The 9,693-nt window shown below is 51.0% G+C and overlaps 1 protein-coding gene across 1 annotated transcript in view; it reads left to right on the top strand.

Moving 5' to 3' along the window:
- Positions 1-1,098: 1,098 nt before the first annotated feature.
- LOC146036428 (myb-related transcription factor, partner of profilin-like) overlaps positions 1,099-9,693 on the top strand; it is a 55,653-nt gene continuing 47,058 nt past the window's right edge. Inside the window, exon 1 of the mRNA XM_083160426.1 lies at positions 1,099-1,192. The gene's annotated coding sequence lies outside the window, so the exon portion shown is untranslated. The remainder of the gene's footprint in view (positions 1,193-9,693) is intronic.

Raw genomic sequence — 9,693 nt, 5'->3', positions numbered from 1 at the left:
CAAGTAACACCTGCCCCACCTGCAGTGCACATGGTTTTGTCCATCTAAGAAATATTTTGTCAGAAAGAGTGAACTAGAATAAGGGCCACAGTTCCTGCTGGAGCCTGCACAAAAATAGCCCTGTATATATCTATATCATCCGAGTGCTGGCGATACATGGTCGGCACTGAAGCCCAAAGTCTGCAGGCACCGCTGGAAGGCAAGTATATTTGCAGCTTCTATTTTCCCTCTTTTCTGTGCCAGGCCCTTGCATATACCAAACTCTTTGCCATTTTCCACCCTATACTAAAATCTTTGCATTTTTCCTATCCCAGCCCCCTGCCTTTTCCACACACGCACATTATATATGAAAGTATTTACACAAATATAGACACACCCATGAGCAGACCACCCAACCAGAACACTGGTCCCGCCCCCACATTATTAGGCGCTGGACACAACCCCTGTTATTGCACATAATAGGCCCTTGATCATTTTCAGCTCCAGGCCCACTTAGACCTCAATCTGGCTCTGGGCAGGATAAACCTGTCCTGGTAGGTTTGTCCTGCCCCAGCAAATCCCACCACTCTAGGGGTTAATACAGGTATTGGCAATTGTGATTTAAGAGGGAGCATTGTGTCCCTCCTGGAGAGGGGCATGATGGGAGGTATGACAATATTTCAGCGGTCTTTGTAAATAATATTCAGCAGCTAAGTGGTTAAAATACAATATGTACCAATCATATATAAGCACAGTACAGATGTCATGCTGACAGTTGTAGTGCACAAAAGTCCAGTGTGCGGACAATCAAGCGCAAGTTCCAGGAACTATCGGGATCAATCCCGGGATGGGACCGCACTGCCACCTGGTGGACTCTCTGCAGTACAGCAGCAGCAACGGAAGGGGATCTATGCCGGGATGTTGCCACACTGCCACCTGGTGGTCACTCTTCAGTACAGCAGCAGCTATGGAAGGTGCTCTACCCCGGATGGTGCCATCTGGTGGTCATTGTGCAGAATGCAGGGTGTGCGCTCTCCCAGAATCCCCGGGGCCGCCATGTTGGTGTAGGGGTGGGGGACGTGTAGTGACGCAGTGCGGAGCATGCTCTGCTGTGCTGATGCTCGGGGTGAGCGAGGGAGGGGGAGGGGGAGGGGGGGGGGGGGGAGAGAGGAAGTGGAAGAGGTGGAGCAGAAGCAGAAGAAGCTACAAAAAGGTGAGAACATCAATATATAACGTTCTGCACAGAGCACCATGCTGCGAACTGCGCTGCAGATACACTGCTCTGCTGCCCGGGGGTCTCCTCAAGCACAGCGCCCTCCCAGCAAAGGGTGCTGCATCCCTGGCAACGTGTGCTGCAGCCTTGGGGCCACTGAGCAATGTGTGCTGCAGCCTTGGGGCCACTAAGCAATGTGTGCTGCAGCCTTGGGGCCACTAAGCAATGTGTGCTGCAGCCTTGGGGCCACTGAGCAATGTGTGCTGCAGCCTTGGGGCCACTGAGCAATGTGTGCTGCAGCCTTGGGGCCACTGAGCAACGTGTGCTGCATCCCTGGGGCCACTGAGCAATGTGTGCTGCAGCCTTGGGGCCACTGAGCAATGTGTGCTGCATCCCTGGGGGCCCTGAGCAATGTGTGCTGCATCCCTGGGGGCCCTGGCAACGTGTGCTGCATCCATGGGGCCACTGAGCAATGTGTGCTGCAGCCTTGGGGCCACTGAGCAATGTGTGCTGCAGCCTTGGGGCCACTAAGCAATGTGTGCTGCATCCTTGGGGCCCCTGAGCAATGTAGCAATGTGTGCTGCATCCTTGAGACCACTGGGCAACCTTTTCTGCTTACTCTAGGACCCCCTGTACTATGTATGCTGCATTCTTGGGGTCCCCCTGTACTATGCTTGTTGCATTCTTGGGCTCCCCCTGTACAATTCTCGTTGCATTCTTATGGCTCCCTGTAAAATGTATATTGAATTGTTGGGGGGCCCTGTATAATGCTTATTGCACTGGATGCTCTCTGTACGACGCGCTCTGTTCTGCTTGCAGTGTGCTCTTGTGACCGTTATACGCAGCGCAAACTGCAGCCGGCAGTATTGTGCAGTGTGAAAGCCTGGGTAGCATGCAGGGTAGAACACGGGGGACGCGTGAGCCAGAAAGATGTTGCTTGGCATCTATTTACATTAAACAGAGAGCTTGGTGGAAGTCCAGCACCTCCCTATTCAGCTCACCTGCGCTATTTTATGTAGGGAAGGCCATCGACGCATCCCCCATCAATGGTTGCCATCGATGGCTATAAAACATTGTACAACCTACCATCAATGGTTGCCACTATCCGTGAATGCGTAAAAGAACGGGGCGGGACGCCGCGTTGCTGCAGACAGGACGCCCCACTGGAATATGCGCATAAGAAACTTCAACTAGCTATCCATCTAATTAAAGTTTCTTCTGCACTTATGCGCACCTCCCGGTGGTGCGGGCTGCCCACAGCAATGCCACTGGATATATCGACGATGCGCGCATAGTACGCACGCGCCCTGGGCCAAAAACATCGGATGCTATCCATTGATGGCATACAACTATATGAGCATCTCCTACCGATGCCCAAAACATTGAGCACTAGGTCATAACCATCACTGGTTTAGCGCTTTCCATATATAGATGCAATCTCCTTCCATTGTTAAGATGTTATAACTCTCTGTAATACACACTGTCACTGCTGCGGAGGGTGAGAGCGCGTATGCTGTGTAGTTATACCTCTCAGTAATACACACTGTCACTCCCGTGTAGTTATACCTCTCAGCGATACATACTGTCACTGCTGCGGAGGGTAGGAGCGCGTATGCTGTGTAGTTATACCTCTCAGTAATACACACTGTCACTGCCGTGTAGTTATACCTCTCAGCGATACATACTGTCACTGCTGCGGAGGGTGAGAACGCGTATGCCGTGTAGTTATACCTCTCAGTAATACACACTGTCACTGCTGTGTAGTTATACCTCTCAGTAATACACACTGTCACTGCTGCGGAGGGTGAGAGCGCATATGCTGTGTAGTTATACCTCTCAGTAATACACACTGTCACTGCCGTGTAGTTATACCTCTCAGCGATACATACTGTCACTGCTGCGGAGGGTGAGAGCGCGTATGCTGTGTAGTTATACCTCTCAGTAATACACAGTCACTGCTGTGGAGGGTGGGAGCGGGTATGCCGTGTAGTTTTACCTCTCAGTAATACACACTGTCACTGCTGCGGAGGGTGAGAGCGCGTATGCTGTGTAGTTATACCTCTCAGTAATACACAGTCACTGCTGTGGAGGGTGGGAGCGGGTATGCCGTGTAGTTATACCTCTCAGCGCTACATACTGTCACTGCAGCAGAGGGTAGGAGCGCGTATGCGGTGTAGTTATACCTCTCAGTAATACACACTGTCACTGCTGCGGAGGGTGAGAGAGCGTATGCTGTGTAGTTATACCTCTCAGTAATACACACTGTCACTGCTGCGGAGGGTGAGAGCGCGTATGCTCTGTAGTTATACCGCTCAGCGATACATACTGTCACTGCTGCGGAGGGTGAGAGCGCGTATGCCGTGTAGTTATACCTCTCAGTAATACACACAGTCACTGCTGCGGAGGGTGAGAGCGCGTATGCCGTGTAGTTATACCTCTCAGTAATACACCATGTCACTGCTGCGGAGGGTGAGAGCGCGTATGCCGTGTAGTTATACCTCTCAGCGATACACACTGTCACTGCTGCGGAGGGTGAGAGCGCGTATGCTCTGTAGTTATACCTCTCAGTAATACACACTGTCACTGCGCGTATGCTCTGTAGTTATACCTCTCAGTAATACACACTGTCACTGCTGCAGGGGGTGAGAGCGCGTATGCTCTGTAGTTATACCTCTCAGTAATACACACTGTCACTGCTGCGGAGGGTGAGAGCGCGTATGCTCTGTAGTTATACCTCTCAGTAATACACACTGTCACTGCGCGTATGCTCTGTAGTTATACCTCTCAGTAATACACACTGTCACTGCTGCGGAGGGTGAGAGCGCGTATGCCGTGTAGTTATACCTCTCAGTAATACACACTGTCACTGCTGCGGAGGGTGGGAGCACGTATGCCGTGTAGTTATACCTCTCAGTAATACACACTGTCACTGCTGCGGAGGGTAAGGGCGCGTATGCTCTGTAGTTATACCTCTCAGTAATACACAATGTCACTGCTGCGGAGGGTGAGAGCGCGTATGCCGTGTAGTTATACCTCTCAGCGATACATACTGTCACTGCTGCGGAGGGTGAGAGCGCATATGCCGTGTAGTTATACCTCTCAGTAATACACAATGTCACTGCTGCGGAGTGTGAGAGCGCGTATGCCGTGTAGTTATACCTCTCAGTGATACACACTGTCACTGCTGCGGAGGGTGAGAGCGCGTATGCTCTGTAGTTATACCTCTCAGCGATACATACTGTCACTGCTGCGGAGGGTGAGAGCGCGTATGCTCTGTAGTTATACCTCTCAGTAATACACACTGTCACTGCTGCGGAGGGTGAGAGCGCGTATGCTCTGTAGTTATACCTCTCAGTAATACACACTGTCACTGCTGCGGAGGGTGGGAGCGCGTATGCTCTGTAGTTATACCTCTCAGTAATACACACTGTCACTGCTGTGGAGGGTGAGAGCGCGTATGCCGTGTAATTATACCTCTCAGTAATACACACTGTCACTGCTGCGGAGGGTGAGAGCGCGTATGCCGTGTACTTATACCTCTCAGTAATACACACTGTCACTGCTGCGGAGGGTGGAAGCACGTATGCTGTGTAGTTATACCTCTCAGTAATACACACTGTCACGGCTGCAGAGGGTAAGAGCGCGTATGCTCTGTAGTTATACCTCTCAGTAATACACACTGTCACTGCTGCGGAGGGTGAGAGCGCGTATGCCGTGTAGAGCGCGTATGCTGTGTATATTATACCTCTCAGTGATACACACTGTCACTGCTGCGGAGGGTGAGAGCGCGTATGCCGTGTAGTTATACCTCTCAGTAATACACACTGTCACTGCTGCGGAGGGTGAGAGCGCGTATGCCGTGTACTTATACCTCTCAGTAATACACAATGTCACTGCTGCGGAGGGTGAGAGCGTGTATGCCGTGTAATTATACCTCTCAGTAATACACACTGTCACTGCTGCGGAGGGTGAGAGCGCGTGTATGCCGTGTAGTTATACCTCTCAGTAATACACACTGTCACTGCTGCGGAGGGTGAGAGCGCGTATGCCGTGTAGTTATACCTCTCAGTAATACACACTGTCACTGCTGCGGAGGGTGAGAGCGCGTATGTCGTGTAGTTATACCTCTCAGTAATACACACTGTCACTGCTGCGGAGGGTGAGAGCGCGTATGCCGTGTAGTTATACCTCTCAGTAATACACACTGTCACTGCTGCGGAGGGTGAGAGCGCGTATGTCGTGTAGTTATACCTCTCAGTAATACACACTGTCACTGCTGCGGAGGGTGAGAGCGCGTATGCCGTGTAGTTATACCTCTCAGTAATACACAATGTCACTGCTGCGGAGGGTGAGAGCGCGTATGCTCTGTAGTCATACCTCTCAGTAATACACACTGTCACTGCTGCGGAGGGTGAGAGCGCGTATGCTGTGTAATTATACCTCTCAGTAATACACACTGTCACTGCTGCGGAGGGTGAGAGCGCGTATGCTCTGTAGTTATACCTCTCAGTAATACACAGTCACTGCTGCGGAGGGTGAGAGCGTGTATGCTGTGTAGTTATAACTCTCAGTAATACACACTGTCACTGCTGCGGAGGGTGAGAGCGTGAATGCCGTGTAGTTATACCTCTCAGTAATACACACTGTCACTGCTGCGGAGGGTGAGAGCGCGTATGCTCTGTAGTTATACCTCTCAGTAATACACACTGTCACTGCTGCGGAGGGTGAGAGCGCATATGCCGTGTAGTTATACCTCTCAGTAATACACACTGTCACTGCTGCGGAGGGTGAGAGCGCGTATGCCGTGTATATTATACCTCTCAGTAATACACAATGTCACTGCTGCGGAGGTTGAGAGCGCGTATGCTGTGTATATTATACCTCTCAGTAATACACACTGTCACTGCTGCGGAGGGTGAGAGCGCGTATGCCGTGTAGTTATACCTCTCAGTAATACACACTGTCACTGCTGCGGAGGGTGAGAGCACGTATGCCGTGTAGTTATACCTCTCAGTAATACACACTGTCACTGCTGCGGAGGGTGAGAGCGTGTATGCTCTGTAGTTATACCTCTCAGTAATACACACTGTCACTGCTGCGGAGGGTGAGAGCGCGTATGCCGTGTAGTTATACCTCTTAGTAATACACACTGTCACTGCTGCGGAGGGTGAGAGCGCGTATGCCGTGTAGTTATACCTCTCAGTAATACACACTGTCACTGCTGCGGAGGGTGAGAGCGCGTATGCCGTGTACTTATACCTCTCAGTAATACACACTGTCACTGCTGCGGAGGGTGAGAGCGCGTATGCCGTGTAGTTATACCTCTCAGTGATACACACTGTCACTGCTGCGGAGGGTGAGAGCGCGTATGCTGTGTAATTATACCTCTCAGTAATACACACTGTCACTGCTGCGGAGGGTGAAAGCGCGTATACTCTGTAGTTATACTTCTCAGTAATACACACTGTCACTGCTGCGGAGGGTGAGAGCGCGTATGCCGTGTAGTTATACCTCTCAGTAATACACACTGTCACTGCTGCGGAGGGTGGGAGCGCGTATGCTCTGTAGTCATACCTCTCAGTAATACACACTGTCACTGCTGCGGAGGGTGGGAGCGCGTATGCCTTGTAGTTATACCTCTCAGTAATACACACTGTCACTGCCGCTGAGGGTGAGAGCGTGTATGCCGTGTAGTTATACCTCTAAGTAATACACACTGTCACTGCCGCTGAGGGTTAGAGCGCGTATGCCGTGTAGTTATACCTCTCAGTAATACACAATGTCACTGCTGCGGAGGGTGAGAGCGCGTATGCTCTGTAGTTATACCTCTCAGTAATACACACTGTCACTGCTGCGGAGGGTGAGAGCGCGTATGCCGTGTAGTTATACCTCTTAGTAATACACACTGTCACTGCTGCGGAGGGTGAGAGCGTGTATGCCGTGTAGTTATACCTCTCAGTAATACACACTGTCACTGTTGCGGAGGGTGAGAGCGCGTATGCCGTGTATATTATACCTCTCAGTAATACACAATGTCACTGCTGTGGAGGATGGGAGCACGTATGCCGTGTATATTATACCTCTCAGTAATACACACTGTCACTGCTGCGGAGGGTGAGAGCGCGTATGCCGTGTAGTTATACCTCTCAGTAATACACACTGTCACTGTTGCGGAGGGTGAGAGCGCGTATGCCGTGTATATTATACCTCTCAGTAATACACACTGTCACTGCTGCGGAGGGTGAGAGCGCGTATGCCGTGTAGTTATACCTCTCAGTAATACACACTGTCACTGCTGCGGAGGGTGAGAGCGCGTATGCTCTGTAGTTATACCTCTCAGTAATACACACTGTCACGGCTGCGGAGGGTGAGAGCGCGTATGCCGTGTAGTTATACCTCTCAGTAATACACACTGTCACTGCCGCTGAGGGTGAGAGCGCGTATGCCGTGTAGTTATACCTCTCAGTAATACACACTGTCACTGCCGCTGAGGGTGAGAGCGCGTATGCTGTGTAATTATACCTCTCAGTAATACACACTGTCACTGCTGCGGAGGGTGAGAGCGCGTATGCTCTGTAGTGTTATAACTCTCAGTAATACACACTGTCACTGCTGCGGAGGGTGAGAGCGCGTATGCCGTGTAGTTATACCTCTCAGTAATACACACTGTCACTGCTGCGGAGGGTGGGAGCGCGTATGCTCTGTAGTCATACCTCTCAGTAATACACACTGTCACTGCTGCGGAGGGTGAGAGCGCGTATGCCGTGTACTTATACCTCTCAGTAATACACAATGTCACTGCTGCGGAGGGTGAGAGCGTGTATGCCGTGTAATTATACCTCTCAGTAATACACACTGTCACTGCTGCGGAGGGTGAGAGCGCGTATGCCGTGTAGTTATACCTCTCAGTAATACACACTGTCACTGCTGCGGAGGGTGGGAGCGCGTATGCTCTGTAGTCATACCTCTCAGTAATACACACTGTCACTGCTGCGGAGGGTGAGAGCGCGTATGCTGTGTAATTATACCTCTCAGTAATACACACTGTCACTGCTGCGGAGGGTGAGAGCACGTATGCTCTGTAGTTATACCTCTCAGTAATACACACTGTCACTGCTGCGGAGGGTGAGAGCGTGTATGCCGTGTAATTATACCTCTCAGTAATACACACTGTCACTGCTGGGGAGGGTGAGAGCGCGTATGCCGTGTAGTTATACCTCTCAGTAATACAAAGTGTCACTGCTGCGGAGGATGAGAGCGTGTATGCTGTGTATATTATACCTCTCAGTAATGCGGAGGGTGAGAGCGCGTATGCTGTTTATATTATACCTCTCAGTAATACGAAGGGTGAGAGCGCGTATGCTGTGTATATTATACCTCTCAGTAATGCGGAGGGTGAGAGCGCGTATGCTGTGTATATTATACCTCTCAGTAATACACACTGTCACTGCTGCAGAGGGTAAGAGCGCGTATGCTCTGTAGTTATACCTCTCAGTAATACACAGTCACTACTGCGGAGGGTGAGAGCACGTATGCCGTGTAGTTATACCTCTCAGTAATACACACTGTCACTGCTGCAGAGGGTAAGAGCGCGTATGCTCTGTAGTTATACCTCTCAGTAATACACACTGTCACTGCTGCGGAGGATGAGAGCGCGTATGCTGTGTATATTATACCTCTCAGTAATACGAAGGGTGAGAGCGCGTATGCTGTGTATATTATACCTCTCAGTAATGCGGAGGGTGAGAGCGCGTATGCTGTGTATATTATACCTCTCAGTAATACACACTGTCACTGCTGCGGAGGGTGAGAGCGTGTATGCTCTGTAGTTATACCTCTCAGTAATACACACTGTCACTGCTGCGGAGGGTGAGAGCGCGTATGCTCTGTAGTTATACCTTCCAGTAATACACACTGTCACTGCTGCGGAGGGTGGGAGCACGTATGCTGTGTAGTTATACCTCTCAGTAATACACAGTCACTGCTGCGGAGGGTGGGAGCACGTATGCTGTGTAGTTATACCTCTCAGTAATACACACTGTCACGGCTGCAGAGGGTAAAAGCGCGTATGCTCTGTAGTTATACCTCTCAGTAATACACAGTCACTGCTGCGGAGGGTGAGAGCGCGTATGCCGTGTAGTTATACCTCTCAGTGATACACACTGTCACTGCTGCGGAGGGTGAGAGCGCGTATGCTCTGTAGTTCTACCTCTCAGCGATACATACTGTCACTGCTGCGGAGGGTGAGAGCGCGTATGCTCTGTAGTTATACCTCTCAGTAATACACAATGTCACTGCTGCGGAGGGTGAGAGCGCGTATGCCGTGTAGTTATACCTCTCAGTAATACACAATGTCACTGCTGCGGAAGGTGAGAGCGCGTATGCCGTGTAGTTATACCTCTCAGTGATACACACTGTCACTGCTGCGGAGAGTGAGAGCGCGTATGCTCTGTAGTTATACCTCTCAGCGATACATACTGTCACTGCGGCGGAGGGTGAGA

This window comes from Crinia signifera, chromosome 9, assembly GCF_055691185.1.
Source record: "Crinia signifera chromosome 9, ASM5569118v1, whole genome shotgun sequence".
Taxonomy (NCBI): domain Eukaryota; kingdom Metazoa; phylum Chordata; class Amphibia; order Anura; family Myobatrachidae; genus Crinia; species Crinia signifera.
Note: the sequence above shows the minus strand (reverse complement) of the source record. Positions and strands in the feature narration are given on the sequence as shown.